Source organism: Stegostoma tigrinum, chromosome 8 (genome assembly GCF_030684315.1).
Source record: "Stegostoma tigrinum isolate sSteTig4 chromosome 8, sSteTig4.hap1, whole genome shotgun sequence".
NCBI classification, from domain to species: Eukaryota; Metazoa; Chordata; class Chondrichthyes; order Orectolobiformes; family Stegostomatidae; genus Stegostoma; species Stegostoma tigrinum.
Genome location: NC_081361.1, coordinates 74,282,383 through 74,300,377, shown reverse-complemented (window position 1 = coordinate 74,300,377; position 17,995 = coordinate 74,282,383). Strand labels below are relative to the sequence as shown.

The window sequence follows — 17,995 nt, the reverse complement described above, 5'->3', positions numbered from 1 at the left end:
CTTTGTCTGTCCCCTTTAGCATCTTATAGACCTCAATTAGATTTCCTCTCATTCTTCTAAATTCCAGAGAGTGTAGGCCTAAATTGCTCAATGTCTATTTGTAAGACAAACCCTTCATTCTCTGAAATCAATCTACTAAACCTTTTCTGAACTGCCTCCAATGCAACTACATCCCTCTTCAAGTAAGGGGACCAAAACTGTATGCAATACTCCAGGTGTGGTCTCATTCATACCTTGTACAGTTGCAGCAACACTTCCTGCTTTTATACTCTATTTCTCAAGCAATAAATGCCAAAATTGCCTTTCTCATTACCTGCTGTGCCTGCGTAAACTTCCTTCCTCTCTTCTTTCAAATATTACAAAGGTATTCCAATTGTGAAAAGGCAGACAAAGGATGCATTAAAATAGCCAACTGTTTCCAGCAGGTTCTCCCAAAGTGTAGCCAGATCACATGGAGTAACTTCTTAACTGAATTGTTGTAGGAGCAAACTAACCCCCTCCCCCTCCCCCTCCCCGACCCTGACAAGGGACAAAGACTCAGGAGGCAGACAGGATTCAGGCAAGTGGCAGACTTTATTCTTCTTCAAGCAACCAGCTATTAATGCAGGGAGAGTGCTTTCCTGAATCTGTCCTCAACGTGAGAACACAAATGTTCCATTAATTGGCGGCTCACATCGGGAGAGAGAGATCAATGTTGCTCTCTGAGTTACAAGTGAAATACAACATTTTCATACATTCTGAGTTACAATAGTCACATACAACATGGTCACTCTGTCCGTTCCCTTATTCTATGCACCCAATCCTATGAAACACCTAATCAATGATGAGCATTCCTATGGACAGGCCCAGATTCCCATCATGGCATTGATCTCGTGGCGTTGAACAGACATTATAACCTCCAGGCCTTGGGATCGTTCCATGAATCCTGGTAATTCGCATTCCAAAGCTACTAGTTATCCTACTTTGGGCCGGTGGCAGACTTGCTTATCTCGAAGGACTGCTTGAATTCTGCTATTCATTGTATTCAATGTGTTATCGCTATCAAATTCTGTTATTGCTCTTATGTTTTCCATTGTTCAGATTATATATATATAAAATACAATAGACAGTTGGTTCTAACTAACTACTATAAGATTTGTAGTGTAAATTCCTATTATAAAGCTAGTAATTTAGAGAGTTTTACAGCTACTCCTACTGTTAGCACTTTTTAACTAATAAGTTGCAAACAATCTATTCTGTTCAGGATGTGCCAGGCATCTTTTTGGACAGAAGGAAAATGTTTCCCAAGGCTAACTAACTTTCACATCTATGTTTAAATGTTTTTCCCCCTGATGCTTCCAGTATACTTTGGTTATATATATGTGTATCTATAATTAGTCAAAATCTAACTCTATGATTACCTGATGAATCTTTAACTAGAATGTATTTCTCAATATTGTGAATAGCTTCAAAGAAACAACTGATTACTACGAAACAACTTTAACTGTTGTTTTCATAGCTGTACAATGAGTTAGGCTGAGTGTCTCATGGAGTGAGATTTATACCCCTTGTTCTCACTGTTACTGTTCGCCTAATGGGATAACATCCTTTCATTACTGAAGCTGGCGTCAATCACTTGTCGTATTTTAATGAACTTGTGTCTGTCCTCAGACATCCTCCTATCAAACTGTCTCAGATGCCTGTTTAGGGCCTCCTGTTCACCTTGGAGTAGCCCTGTTTAAAGGTACCATTATGTTCCGCTTAATGCTGGCACAGGCTGTTTAATTCTGTTCCATCCCTAGTTGGCCATTTTGTGTCTTTCAAACAATGGTCAAATAGCCTTCTCTTTCAATTGAAGTTGGTGTCTGTCTCAAATATGAAATTATAATCGGCAAGGAACTAATTAGGTGGCCATGATATGAGGGGATACTAAAAGCAAGAATCTTGGGTGCAGGATTGTTGCCAAAAATGTTCAGGAGAAACATCTCTGCCCAAAGAGTATTTAAGATGTGAAATCTGCAGTCCTTGGACTAGTGGAATCAAATGGTGTTGCTCCAGTTGAGGGGAAGCTGGAGAAAAACATGAGAGAGAAAGCAACCAAAGGATAGATTAATGGAGTTAAACATACTGCGTGTGAGGAGAACAACTTAAACTCTGATATAGATTACTTAGTTGAATAGCCTGTTTCTGCAATGTAACTTCAACATGATTATTTCGATTTATTTGCATGTGAACATCTTGCTCACTAAGTTCGGGACTGGCAGAATTTCTTGCCCATCTTCAACCATTCTCATAATTGACAATAGACTAAGAATGGGGTAGAGTACTCAAAGCTGTCAACTGGCTTTAATAAAAGCTCAATGGTTTTTTTTTCAGATTGTGCTACACCATGGGTGAGATGCTCTTCAGAGGATTGGTGTGGACTCAATGGGCTGAATGGCCTGCTCCCACACTGTATGGATTCTATTCTATTAATGGACCCGCTTCTTTTGGAGTTAAAAATCACGAATATGTTTCTCCTGTGGCTCAGTGAGCATATCCAATTCAATGTAGACTCATACAGGTAAAAACGAACCCTTGTCTCAACTAATCTCAGGTGGGATACAACCAAAAGACTCAATTTTTTCTCAAATCCATTGTTTAGCATCGTCAGCCAGGATCCTTGCTCCTAATAGTGTTCGAGCAATGCCTCCCTGAAAATGTGTGCCACCTTGTGGTCATCAGGTAAGAGGACGGTGAATGTGAATAGAGTACAGTCTGTAGTATCCTGCACCTGGGGAAGCCAGCTATGTTGACAGATCCTACTGCATGGACTATAGCACTAACCTTATCATGGGGTAACAGGATAAGACTGTTTGATCTGAAATAAATTGCATTGGAAAAATCTCTGATACATTTGTGGATTGGGGATTGAGAGATTCACCACAGATTGCCAGTAGATCCTTGGAGGCTTTGAGTTACGTAAAGGTTTACAGCATCAGTCTCATTGAAGGTCACCAGGTTAGGATCGCCAGCCCCTCCTCCAGGTTGCAGTTCCTGCCACAGTTGTGTTGTAAGAAAAAGATCAGGTCCTTAGCAATATTAGCAGACAGCATCTGCAACGCTCCCAAATGATGTAGACCTCCATTGGGTTGGACATGGAGGACATTCACAAGGAGGGTCACGGACTATCTCTACATGGATCTTCCTCATAGGGACCTTTGACTAATGTATGCAGCACAAGCAGATACAGTAGGAGATTGTAAGGGCTGTATGATTATTGATATCATTTCCTCCAACCCCACATCACCCAGGAAAGGTAGCATTGCATATAACAGCAGGTTGGTGACTACTTGCAGTTCAAGCTGAGAGGAAATTAGTTCCATGCCCTTGTGCAACCTACGGGACCTTGCATTGTCTTTATGCGTGTGGGCTGTAGGTGCCACTTTTAAAGTCACCTGTGATTGCTTGTAAATCACAGAGACTGCAATCTTCAATCTGCATTGACCAATGACATGATCAAGGTTGTTTGTGACTGGCATGATTGATCACATATACATGAAGCTATGATTTCAGATGACTTCGACCTGGCCTATGAAAGTGCCTGAATCATCTAATTGGCCCCTGAAGGGCCTGACATCGCTCACAAGTAGATCCTGCTTGCTCAGTGGGGACAAAAAACACTCAATTCTGCCCATTCCAGGTGTGCTAGCAGCCATTTTCCATTTCTAGCGTGCATTTACAAGTCACATGTGACATGGCAGGTTGTGCTGGGACAAGTTTCAGGCTCAGCCTGATCATTAGGAGGACCCCTCCCCCGTCAAACCTCCACATTTCCTTCTTCCTGGAACTCTCTGTTGAGCCTCTCACACTGAGCTTCCACATATTTCAACATACCACTTTGAATGATATCTTCATCTTTTAACATTACCCCCGATCCCCAGCCCTACAGCTTAGTTATCAAGCTGCACTGCTACCCCCATTGGGGCCTGGCTGATGGTGACTGTTGATGAATCTACCCTCCCAACAGTAAACTATGTCATAGAGTCATACAGCATGGAAACAGACCCTTCGGTCCAACCAGTCCCTGCAGAACATAATCACAGACTAAACTAGTCCCACCGACCTGCTCCTGACCCATATCCCTCCAAATCTTTCCTATTCATGCACTTATCCAAATGTCTTTTAAACATTTTAATTGTGCCCACATCTACCATGTCTTCAGGAAGTTCATTCTGCACGTAAACCATACTCTCTGTAACAAATTTGCCCCTCATGTCTTTTATAAATCTCTCTCCTCTCACCTTAAAAATGTGCCCTGTAGTTTCGAAATCCCCCATACTAGGGAAAAGACAACTGCCATTAACTCTATTTACATCCCTCGTTATTTTATAAACTTCTTTAAGGTCACCTCTCAACTTCCAATGCTTCAGTGAAAAAACTTCCAGGCTATCCAGCCTTTCTTTATACCTCAAAACTTCCACACCCGGCAACATACATCTCCACCGCACCATCATCTTCCCTCATTATTTATATTGAATTCTCCCTTCATAATTATTTCCCGTCTGCGCCCCAGCATGCTGCCACCAACCCTTAGCATTTATCCTGAGATAAATATGAGATGCTGCATTTTTATACGGCAACTCAGGGCAGAACTTATTCAGTTAATGGTAAGGTTGTGGGGAGCGTTGCTGAAAGAAGAGACCTCGGAGTGCAGGTTCATACTTCCTTGAAAGCTAAGTTGCAGGTAGACAGGATAGTCTGCTGCAGGAAATATTTGTGAAACTTGAAAGGGTTTAGTAAAGATTTACAAGGATACTACCAGGGTTGGAGGGTTTGAACTAGAGGGAACGGCTGATTAGGCTGAGGGTACTTCCCATGGAGCGTCAGAGGCTGAGGGGTGACCTTATAGAAGTTTATAAAATCATGAGGGGCATGGATAGGGTGTCTGCTCAAGGTCTTTTTCCTAGGGTAAGTGAGTCCAAAACTAGACAGCATAGGTTTAAGGTGAGAGAGGAAAGATTTAAAAGGGACCTTGGGGCAATGTTTTCACAGGGAGGGTGGTGCGTGTATGGAATGAGCTGCCAGAAGAAGTGGTGGAGGCTGGTACAATCACAAAATTTAAAAGGCATCTGGATGGGTATATGAATAGGAAGGTTTTTGGAGGGATATGGACTAAATGCTGGCAAATGGGACTAGATTAATTTAGAATATCTGGTTGGCATGGACATGTTGGGCTGAAGGGTCTGTTTCTGTGCTGTGCAGCTCTATGACTCTATGACACTATTGCTTATTTGTGTTAATTTCCTCAGATATATTTTTCACAATTTATAAAATGATGAGCATCCAGGGAAAGTTGATTTGGTGATGTCAGATAAATTAACAAATGTGGTTAAAATTATATAATTTGAATCACCCCCAAATTTTCCACACCAGGCAATCCTAGCAATAGGTTACAATTCATTAATAATTACTTTTTAAACCAAAGCATTCTGTGATACAAAAAAAAACAGAAATATAAAAACAGCAAAATGAAGTAAAGGTCACTGCAACTTTTATAATGGCTTGATTTTTTTAAAAATAGGTTTCTGTTTGACACTTGACAGATATCGCACTGAAATTTGAGTGCTTTCTGCTACATTGTTTTGTCAAATATGTTAATGGATGTTCTGCAGGAGATAACAATCACCTTTTCAATTTATTTTTTTCTTAAGATAAAATTAGCAATCTTTCACCTACAATAAAGGTGAATTTGGAAAAGCTGATTTTCAGACTCTTTTATGTTTTTGGCTTGCATAGCAATATAATGGATGCCATTGTTTAAGAGCACTTAGGAGACAGAAAGGAAAATTGCAGTTTTCTCCTCTGAACAATATGCCTACAAGAACTCCTGTTGCATCTGCAAAGTTGTTTTGTTGTAACACGAAAGGAAACATCACTTAAAACAGAAACTTAAAAACCTTTCACCTTCGGTCAAGGTTTGATATTAAACTTCAGTGAGATATCAAGCTATCCATTTGCAAACTTCCTTAAGATCAAAGAGTCTATACAATAGATGATATTAGCTTTAAACATAAATCTAGGGGGAGGGTCTAAAGATACTAATAATCTTGCCAATTAATTCAGGGCAGGTATAGATTTTTTACAGTCAATAGAAACATAGAAGATAGGAGCAAGAGGAAGCCATTTGGCCCTTGGTGTGGGAACATGGCGGTGTGTGAAATTGGTAGGCAACTGGAAGATCAGGGTCATTTTTGCAGACAGAGCAATCGTGTTCTGCAAAGCAGTCATCCAGTCTGTGTATCTTCTTCTCAAGGTAAAGGAGATTTAATGAAGTACAGATAAATGACTGCTTCACTTCTGTGGCTTTTGAATGGTGAAGAGACAGGAAGTAAACGGGCAGATATTACACCTTCTGGGATTGCATGACGAGGTGCTGAGGGGCATGTGGAGGTGTTGCAATGGAGGCAGTAGACCAGAATGTGTTGGAGGGAATGGTCCCTGCAAATGCCAACAAGGGAAAGGAGAGGGGTATACATCTGGTTGTGGTATCTCATTGGAGGTGATGGAAATGGTGCACTTCTACCCTCACCTCTTCCTTTCCTTTCACTCCTACAACAACAATAGGGCCCACCCATGGTCCTCATTTACCAGGCCACCATCCACCCCATCAAAAGGATTGTAAATTGTCATTTCTGTCAGGAATAGTTAAATAAACTGTTAGGAAAGGTAAATTAGATGCCTAAAGAGTAAAGATAGGAATATAATTTCTATGAGTTTGAGTCTCTGTAAATGATCGTATTGAGTAAAATGTTGCAATATTGTTTTGATATGTGCTTTTGATCTTGCTAATTGTCTTCTATATTTAGATAGCTGGGTCTGTTTCTTTTTCAAAACTCCTTTTTTTTGGTGTAATAAACTTATTTTTTGTTAAAGAAAACATGCCCCTTTGTGTGAATATGTCTTGGAAGCTACCCACCTCATTAACAAACTCAGCAAAAAGAAAGGTTTAACAAGTTTGCTTCATATTGACAGGAAGGTTAAAAAGGCATTTGGTACATTTGCTTTCATTGCTCAGTCCTTTGAGTGTACGAGTTGGGAGATCATGTGTAGGTTTTATAGAATATTGGTGAGGCCTCTTCTAGAATACTGTGTCCAATTCCAGTTGCCCAGTCATAGGAAAGATATTATTAAACTGGAAAGGATTCAGGAGAGATTTACCAGGATGTTGCCTCATTTTGAAGTTTGAGTTATAAAGGAAGGCTGGATAGGCTGGGACCTTTTTCACTGGAACATAGGAGGTTGACCGGTGATCTTATAGAAGTTTATAAAATAATGAGTGGTAGAGATAGTGTTAGTGGTAGTTGCCTTTTCCCAAGAATAGGGGATCTCAAGACTAGGGGGCACATTTTTTAAGGTGAGAAGTGAGAGATTTAAAAAGGACGTGAGGGGCAAATGTTCTACACAGAGGGTGGTTCGTATATGAAATGAACTCCTTGAGGAAGTGGTTTAATGTTTAAAAGACATTTGGAAAGATACATGAATAGGAAAGATTTGGGGGAATAAGGCCAGGAGACAGGCAGGTTTAGTTTGGGATTATGTTCTATATGGACTGGTTAGACTGAGGGGTCTTGTTCTGTGCTGTATGACTCTATGACTCTAAGCCAGTGTTCACTCTAGGATCTGTTCTGTCCAGTAGTACCATCAACTGACATAATGATACTAACCATTTCTTTTAAGACACTAGGATGAAATCCACCAGGACCTGAGTATTTGACAGCCTGAAGCTTCAACAATTTACTCAGCAACACTTCTCTACTGATTGCAATTTTTCTGAATTCCTCCCTCCCTTACATTCCTTGATTTAAAGCTTCTGCTAGAATGTAGTTGTAACCACTATAGTGAAGAGTGATGGAAAATACGTGTTCAACTGACAGCTCTTTATTTTCTAATTTCATGTCTCAAGATTCACTTCCTATAGGACTAATGCTCATTTTAAAATATTTATAGAAACTCTTACTATCTGTTTTCTATGTATCTTGCAAGGTTTCTCTTATCCTCTATTTTTTCCTCTAGAAGGACAAGGGCAACAGATACATGGGACCACCATGACTTGCAAGTTCCCTTCTAAGCCATTCACCATCCTGTACGGGAAATATATCACTGTTCCTTCAGTATCACTAGATCAAAAATCCTGGGACTTCTTTCCCAACAGCCTTCTGGGTATACCTTGTAGACTGCAGTAATTCAAGAAGGCAGCTCACAACGGCCTTTTCAAGCACAATGAGATATTGGTACTAAATCACCGGTTTAACAGGCAACACCCACATCCAATGAATGAATAAAAGAAAACTTGGTACATGATTTGGATATCATCTTGGCTCAGTGGTGGCATTGACACTGTTAAGTCAGAAAGCTAGGGTTTCAAGCCACTCTTCAGCCAAAAGTGCTACCTACCACCTCATCCGCCTCCTTGACCTGTCCATCTTCCCTGGACTGACCTATCCCCTCCCTACCTCCTCACCTATACTCTCCTCTCCACCTATCTTCTTTTCTCTCCATCTTCGGTCCGCCTCCCCCTCTCTCCCTATTTATTCCAGTTCCCTCTCCCCATCCCCCTCTCTGATGAAGGGTCTAGGCCCGAAACGTCAGCTTTTGTGCTCCTGAGATGCTGCTTGGCCTGCTGTGTTCATCCAGCTCCACACTTTGTTATCTTGGATTCTCCAGCATCTGCAGTTCCCATTATCACTTGCTCATTATCTAGTCTGTCATATCGGAATATTATTGTGCAAATGCTTCAGTGTGGGTGATGCTGTTTTTCTGACATGCCCTGCTTGCCTGAATCTGAGAATGATCTGCTCTTATTGCATTGTCCTGTTGACTTTATAGATCACATAGGCTCTCAAAGCATAATAAACTGAATGGCACTAGACGTCTGGATACAGACTGGCAGACATGACATCTTTGCACCACCATGCCATTTTGCTAGAGGAGGGAAGGGTGGTAGACACATTGCCCACCAGGAGCCTAATTGAGTTACCAAAGAGAGCAATTAAGAGTTGTTTTTGTGGTCCAGTGGACAGGTGGGGCAACTATTCAATAGTCTGAGAGACTCCCAGTGGCCTCTTGGGTGGGGCCTTCTTTTTTTGATAGTCCGAGGCTTATAAAGGTGCACACTGTAGTGGCAATGGAAAACCCTTGTAGCTTGATATCTGCCTACCTATCATCAATACCCCTCTACTACAAAACTCTAAGGAATACTAATCTGGCCGAAAGTCTTTAGGTCATTTCCCTGTCTCTGTGAACACATCTTGCAGGTGCAGCCACAGAAATGGTCACCATTAGGAATGCTGCTGGTGAAAAGCCAACTCCCTCAGTCAACAGACACCTCTTCAGATCAGCCTTGACTCTGAAGAGGGAAGGCAGCCCAGTGCAGGGCAGTTAATTGTACACCATCAGGAAATGCTACTCTGGGTCCAACTGCTTGACAGAAGTCACAATCAGAATTGTCCATAAACAATACAGCTGCACTGCAGCTATCTGAGGGAACCTGAGAAATAGGACATAACAAATAGTTCCAGCTGGAAATCTGCAAACCTCCAAATGTTATCTGGAAACTTGATTTCCTCTCTTCACAAGATTATATAATGCAATTGTTTCAACTGACTATTAAATGTAGACTGCTGGAAACTTTCCTGACATATTTAATTATGGATAAAATGCCCTTCATTCCATACAGTTTTGATATATACAAGTCAGTCTTTCAAAGAGATCATCTAATGCAAGTGAAATGAGCAGATTTGAGCTTTTTCACATTTCATTGAACACAGCTTCTGTAAGTGCACTGCTTATAACTAGACTTTTCATTTTCCATTTTTGAAATGTCAGTTTTACTGCAAAGAGAAATGATTTCAGGATCTGTTATTACACCTATTTTTTGTGAACAATGGAATATGCATGATATCCTTTCATTAACATTGATTTTCATGTGATAGCTATTATTAGCTAGGAAATACCTAATCTCTGAGGAGGTTATGGCTTGAAAGCTATCAATTGCAGGGTGAAACTAATTCACTGCAAAACTAGGCAACATGTTTTGCAGGTCTGCCAATCCATACAAAAGCCATGACACACTCAACCTACTTGTGCTTTTAGCTAATTTTTTTAGTATGACTCTATGTCCTTCCTCAGTTACCTGGCTGAAATGTTTTTCCCTCAAATTAGATTGTTCATCATCTTATAAACCTCAATAAAATGTACCCTTTCTCTTTGCTTCTCTGATGTATAGAGTTGTGACGAGGGATCATAACCTCAGATCACTTTTGGACATACTGAACATTAAACTGCAGTGTGTGTTTCTTTGTAAAACAAAAGAAACTGCCAAATGCAGACATAAAGGTATCTGTTGGAAAAAACTGAGCAGCTCTGGTTTCCAGTAATGATGGGTAGCTTAATTGCAATAGCCACCCACAACCCCCTTTATCTTAGACTGATCAAAATGTGCCCTTAGCTTTCATCTCCATGAAAACAATAAGTCTAGAGAAATTACATCTCTGTATCAAGTGCTTAAGGTTCTATCCAACTGACTCCTTCCAGGTTCTTGCCCATGGACTGTGTGGAGACATTCAATGAGTCCTTCCCAAATCTGGAAATATGAACATTTCACAAATAGAGTCATACAGCACGGAAACAGACCTTTGGACTAACTCATTCGCGCCAACCAGACATCCCAATCTGACTTAGTCCTATTTGCCAGCATATGACCCAAATCCCTCTAAGCCTTTCCTATTCCTGATGCCTTTTAAATGTTGTACTTGTACCCACCTCCACTACTTCATCTGACAGCTCATTTGATGCATGCAGCACCCACTGCATGATAATCTAAACCTGATCAGTTCTAACAACCAACATATTTTTAAGCGCCCTCTCCTGACTTGAAACTTGCATAAACTACCTTTATACTGAGCTAATATGTCCCCGAATTACTCTGAACCCTTCTTTGAGAAGAGAAACTAAACTGGCTTCTCAACTCAATACTGGTGTCTTACGAACTGAACTGAAAAGCTTGCTCCTAAACTAAATTAAAAAAAACTCACTTGTTTGAGATTCTGCTAAACTGAATACAAAGCTAAGATAACTAGGTGCAGAGCTGGATGAACACAGCATGCCAAGGAGCATCAGAGGAGCAGGAAAGCTGACGTTTTGGGCTTAGACTCTTCTTCAGAAAAATTGCTTTTTTCTGAAGAAGGGTCTAGGTCCGAAACGTCAACTTTCCTCGTCCCCTGATGCTGCTTGGCCTGCTGTGTTCATCCAGCTCTGCATCTTGTTATGTCAGATTCTCCAGCATCTGCAGTTCCTACTATCTCTGAATACAATGCTAATGTCTTTTACATGTTTCCCGTACCTGTTACAATCACCACATTGTCCAAATAACTTACCATTAACAGGATAGCAGTTTGCAGTCATCTGCTCTTTGACACATAATGTCCAAGAAGGACTCTGATATTTTTTGACAAAAACCTTTTATGAAAGTACTGGACATCTATTTTGTTATCCAAACTCTAAAAATGATATTAATACTATAAATTATACACATTTCATCACAAGAACATGAGGAGAGGTATGGAGAACCAAGCAGGTTGACAATTTCAAAGATGTCATGACCAATGAAACTCTATATGATTGGAAGATTACTTCCAGAAGCAATTTCAGTTGAGTGAGGTAAAGGGAGCAAACTGCTCCCTTAAACTAATCATGAAGATGTATAGAGCAGTAATCCATAGTGACTCCACATAATTTTGTTTACTTCTGTTTCATGTCACTCACTGTCATGTTATTACTTCTTAGCACAAGTAAGAGCTAAATGTATGAACTAAAAATATATGGGCATTGAGATTACTCAAAGACGAAGCAACTGAGCTTTCATTGTTCCCTAGTACCTTAGACTTCATAAATGCAGCTCATTCATGATATATAATAATTCGTGATAAATTTTATGTAAATATGTGGTGGATATTTAGGTTATAGAAAATAGAATCTGTTATGCCATAGAATAAAACAATCATCCAGGAAATTATCTGACCTAGTATCACCTCTAGTAGCTCTATAGAGGCTTTGTGGTACTCTTCCAGTCTCCCAAACACTATTAGCCACGTTTGGTCCGGCCATCAGGTCTTCTGACTGGATAGCGGCACACAAAGATGCATCCCTTGTGTGCACTGGAAGGCTCCTACTTAGTGAAACAGCCCAGCTGACTGATATAATGTCTGGAACCCAAACTTGTCTGCACACATTTTCTTTGATATTTACTTGAAAGGAAACAAGGATGAAGCAGCAAGGTTGGCCTGCAGGAGTGTTATATGAAGCAACAGGCACCCAGATGCAGAGAAATTAAGTTATTCAAACTTGTTCAATTATAAAGTGCCTGGAAATACCCTGGGGTTCTTTTGGGGGTGTTTTGGTGAAATGGATTTGCCAGTGGGTGTTGCTTAATGGGAATCACAGAGGAGCAGGTACCCTGGGCTCATCAAGGCTGCAATAGGTCAGGGTGCAGCAATGGCAATGCCTCTGGGTCTGCAGGAAATTGAGCAGAGGCAGAGGACAGGGCAAGGTCCATCCCGTACTTTCTGCCACATCAGTGCCAAACTGCTTCATAATTCTTGAAAGCGATAGGAGCTCGCCTGATAGGCCCACAGGGTTCCGAGGAAAGGTCACCAGACTGAAATGTTAACTCTGATTTCTCCTTCACAGATGCTGCCAGACCTGCCGAGCTTTTCCAGAAACTTCTGTTTTTGTTATCTTCGTGAGCACGTCCTTTCAGCTCACTCTACATCACACCATTGAGTTCCCGAACTGCATCATTTTCAGCTGTGCCTTTATCGTCAATCTTCACAGGGATGGCAGAACCTCGAGCCTTATCAACACAGTTCATGATGCAAAAAGCTAGCGTTTCCATGGACCCAGGTAATGCAACTATCACTTCTTTGTGTCCTGCTGCTTCTGCTTTGCCTCCTTCTATTGTGTGCCAAAAATTCCCCATTGCAGACCTGTGGCATCTATCCTGCTCACCTTCACCAGTAATCCTCCGGTGTCGCATCTACCACAAGCTATCCTTCTGTGCATTAGAGACAGAAAGAACTGCAGATGCTGGCAGCCAGAGTCAACAGATGTGAAGCTGGAAAAGCACAGCAGGTCAGACAGCATCCGAGGAGCAGGAAAGTCAATGTTTTAAGTTGGAACCCTTCGTCAGAATCTGAAACATCGACTTTTCTGCTCCTTGGATGCTGCCTGAACTGCCGAGCTTTTGCAGCTCCATATTTTTTGACTCTATCCTTCTGTTTAGCCTGGGGTCCACTGAACAATAATTTATATTGTATTGACATTTTTATGCAACTTTGCTTTAAAATGCTACCAGCCTCTAAGAACAAAGAAGATTACAGCACAGGAACAGGCCCTTCAAGCCTGCGCCGATCCAGATCCTCTATCTAAACCTGTCACCTATTTTCCAAGGATGTGTATCCCTCTGCTCCCTGCCCATTCATGTATCTGTCTAGATACATCTTAAATGATACTATTGTGCCCGCCTCTACCACCCCGCTGGCAACGTGTTACAGGCACCCACCATTCTCTGCGTAAAGAGCTTTCCACGAATATCTCCCTTAAACTTTTCCCCTCTCACCTTCAAATCGTGACCCCTAGTAATTGAGTCCCCCACTCTGGGAAAAAGCTTCTTGCTATCCACCCTGTCTATAGCTCCCATGATTTTGAGGACCTCAATCAGGTCCCCCCTCAACCTCCATCTTTCTAATGTAAATAATCCTAATCCACTCAACCTCTCTTCATGGTTAGCACCCTCCATACCAGTTAACATCCTGGTGAATGTCCTCTGCACCCTTTCCAAAGCATCCACATCCTTTTGGTAATGTGGTGACCAGAACTATACGTTGTATTCCAAATGTGGTCGAACCAAAGTCCTATACAAGAAGATCTGTACTGTGTGGTCTGTATTCAACCCTACTGGAACTGCCTGTCAAGGACAGTGGTTGCAGACGGCATTTAGCGATAGGAAAGAATGTGGGAGTCACTCAGGCCAGTGTTAGTCATTTGAAGAGGGAACTTAAGATTTGTGTAACCTCAAGCTAAACATGTACTAGTATACAATCAATGATGGCCCTGCAACTAAAAAATTGGGCTAACCTAGCCCAAACATTTCTAGAATTTTCATAGGTTTTCTCTAGTAAAGCAGGGCTAAAAAAAAACTTCATCAAAGCTTTGCAAGGATGATGACAAAGTGCAACTAAATTACCTGAAATTCATTCTACTTCTGTGAGAGCATTATTATATAGACCTGCAGCAAACCAATCAATGTCACATTTCCAGCTAGCCTTTATTAAACAGACGCCTTGATTGTAGATGTTGGGTGAGGCTGGAGTAATGGAAAGGATTGGATGGTTATTCAATTAGTTCAAATCAAACGATATTGATTTGATTTATTTATTGTCATGTGTATTTCTTACAAATATATTGAAAAGTGTTGCTCAGTGTTGCCAGTCTCCGGCACCATCTTAAATCACAGAAAATAAACCAAAACACAGAATACAAAGCCAGAAAAATAAAGTGATGAAGTTCATGTTATATAGTCCTGTCTCAATAAAGTTAGCTGGTCTTCGGAACAGTTCCCACTTCTAGTTCAGCCATGGGCCCTGATCTGGGCTCCTCCATCCTGATGCCTCCCTGCTGTTAATTGCACATTGCTGTGCTGCCCCGGAAGAAAGAGTTGCCACACTCCAGCGCCATCTCGCTTCCACCAAAACTGCTGCTGCCATGAGCGCATGTTGAGCCGACCTCGTCAATGCAGCTGCCACCAGTGCTACAGGGTCCTGTGCAAGGACCAAACACGTGGATGTAGCAGCCTCAGCCATTAGGCAAAGGGGCCTAGCTCTGGACCTGAAGCCTCAGCTCAGCCTGCATGTCTGGACTGGCGGATTAAACCCAGGACTTGCTCCTTGCTTACCAGGAGACCTTGGGCTGGTGCAGAGCCATAAACCATGAATAGCAGCCAGATTCCATTGTGGCCAATAGCCAATTTGCAGCAGAATAAGCTACTGTTTTAATTTAATATTATCTTTAACTCTAACAGTAAGCTACAGATGGGTTTTTCTTGCTGATTTTTGTTTTTTAAGTCGTGGAGGTGCCAGTGTTGGTCTGGGCTGGACAAGTTCAGAAGTCACACAACACCAGGTTATAGTCCAACAGGTTTATTTGTCACTGCTCCCTTGCCAGATGAAGGAGCAGTGCTCCAAAAGGTTGTGATTTCAAATAAACCTATCGGACGATAACCTGGTGTTGTGTGACTTCTGACTTTGTTTTATTTTATATTATTGCTAAATGCTTTAAATTGCTTCTCTAAATGTTTCCCATCACTTATTTACTGCCATACATTTTGATCTATTTGCTTAGCCAACTGTCCCCTCATACCCATGCAACTGGCTTTGTTTAAATTCAAGATCATTTTTTGGACTGAAGTACATTGCTTTCAAACTTCGTCTGGAATTTAATTGTATTCCTGCTTTTTCCAGAGGATTTCTTATTAAGGGAATTCACCACTACAGCTCCTGACAAAAATGTTAACCTGTCTTTGCTTATTGCCACTCCCATTGTTGTATAAGCTTTCGTCATTTGATTTTCTGACTTATTGCAGATACAATTACAACATTTAAAAGGCATCTGAATGGATATATGAACAGGAAGGGTTTAGAGGGATATGGGCCAAATGCTGGCACGTGCCATCAATTTAGGATATCTCGGCATGGATAAGTTGAAACGAACTGTCTGTTTCCATGCTGCACAGCTCTATGATTCTCTGACTTAATATTCTTATGGTTAACTTGTAGAAAAACTTAAAAATTATATTAGGCATAAAAAACAAAATAATACGATATTGGCAATTCTATCACGCTTCCCTGTTCTGTAATACCTAACAACAATGTGCTCCTGAGATGCTGCTTGGCCTGCTGTGTTCATCCAGCTTCACACTTTGTTATAAAAAATATGTATGGTTGGTTTCTGTGGCAAGCCTTGAATAGTGAATACCACTGGTAAGTTTGTTGGATTTTTAAAAAAGCTTTGAAGTTGCTGTGATTTATACTTTGGGAGCAGTTAGATCATCCTTAATGTGAACCTGAACGTCCAATCAGTGATTATATATAAAATCACTGTTTTGGGGTCTAAAAGCATCTGCCCGATGAAATGTAAACTCCATGAAAATACTCATATTGATCAAATGACAGTTGAAAAACAAATGCCCAAAAAACTGTTAATAAAAAAACTCGAAAGAACTGTGATGCTATAAATCAGAAACAAAATCAGAAATTGCTGGAAAAGCTCAAGTCTGGCAGTATCAGTGTATGGAAATCAGAGTAAACGTTTCGGATCAAGTGACCCTTCCTCAGTTCTGCTGAGCATTTCCAGCAACTTCCGTTTTTGTGCCCAAAAGCTCATCCCACTGTCTTTGACTATAATGTAAGTAATTACCTATTGCTGAACTTGGTCACACACAAATCTCTCCCTTTCAACCCCACATCCGTGGAACTAACGGAATCACTCGCATAAATCACATGGTCAGCTCATGTCACGTATCAATTTGCACAACGTGTACATTTACCGTCTAAAATCTGTTGAAATTCATTCTAAAAGCAGGTGGAATTCTAGTTAATGGAGAGAACAGCGAATCTGTGGGAAATGTTAAAAGCCAGAGTTAAAAACAGCGCAGATCTAAACAGGTCAAACTTTTAAGCCGCCAATGAGATGGATTCAGATTTTGGGACAGTAAAAGCGACTCGGAACATTTCAGTAAAGTCACGAAAGGTAAACCATCCAGAGAGAAGTAACACAGTGAAGGTGGAAAAGAAAACGCAGTTAGCGCCCCCTCCACAAAACGCACCCACGTGTTATCACTTCCAACAGTTATAAAGAGCGCCGACAAACGAGAGAGTCAGGACATCAGACCCCGGTACCGGCACAGGAACGGGGTTCAGACCCCGGTACAGGGAGGTGGAATCAGACCCGGTACCGGCACAGGAACGGGGTTCAGACCCCGGTACAGGGAGGTGGAATCAGACCCGGTACCGGCACAGGGAGGTGGAATCAGACCCGGTACCGGCACAGGAACGGGGTTCAGACCCCGGTACAGGGAGGTGAATCAGACCCGGTACCGGCACAGGAACGGAGTTCAGACCCCGGTACAGGGAGGTGGAATCAGACCCGGTACCGGCACAGGAACGGGGTTCAGACCCCGGTACAGGGAGGTGAATCAGACCCGGTACCGGCACAGGAATGGGGTTCAGACCCCGGTACAGGGAGGTGGAATCAGACCCGGTACCGGCACAGGAACGGGGTTCAGGCCCCGGTACCGGCACAGGGAGGTGAATCAGACCCGGTACCGGCACAGGAACGGGGTTCAGGCCCCGGTACCGGCGCAGGGAGGTGAATCAGACCCGGTACCGGCACAGGAACGGAGTTCAGACCCCGGTACCGGCACAGGGGGGTGGAATCAGACCCGGTACCGGCACAGGAACGGGGTTCAGGCCCCGGTACAGGGAGGTGAATCAGACCCGGTACCGGCACAGGAACGGGGTTCAGGCCCCGGTACAGGGAGGTGAATCAGACCCGGTACCGGCACAGGAACGGGGTTCAGGCCCCGGTACCGGCACAGGGAGGTGAATCAGACCCGGTACCGGCACAGGAACGGGGTTCAGGCCCCGGTACAGGGAGGTGGAATCAGACCCGGTACCGGCACAGGAACGGGGTTCAGACCCCGGTACCGGTACAGGGAGGTGAATCAGACCCCGGTACCGGCACAGGAACGGGGTTCAGGCCCCGGTACCGGCGCAGGGAGGTGAATCAGACCCCGGTACCGGTATTGGGGTGGTGCGGGGGTGGAATCACGGTGCTGTTACCGGGAGAGGGACCGGGACCGGGCTGCGGAAAAACAGCTCCGGTCGAGTGTTCGGTTCTTCGCCGCGGGCCCCCAGCTGTC

The 17,995-nt window shown here is 42.5% G+C and overlaps 1 protein-coding gene across 1 annotated transcript in view; it reads left to right on the top strand.

Moving 5' to 3' along the window:
* The window catches only part of dph2 (diphthamide biosynthesis 2), a 28,804-nt gene extending 21,963 nt beyond the window's left edge, over positions 1 to 6,841 (top strand). The window contains exon 8 of the mRNA XM_059647982.1: positions 2,356 to 6,841. The gene's annotated coding sequence lies outside the window, so the exon portion shown is untranslated. The remainder of the gene's footprint in view (positions 1 to 2,355) is intronic.
* The last annotated feature ends 11,154 nt before the right edge of the window (positions 6,842 to 17,995 follow it).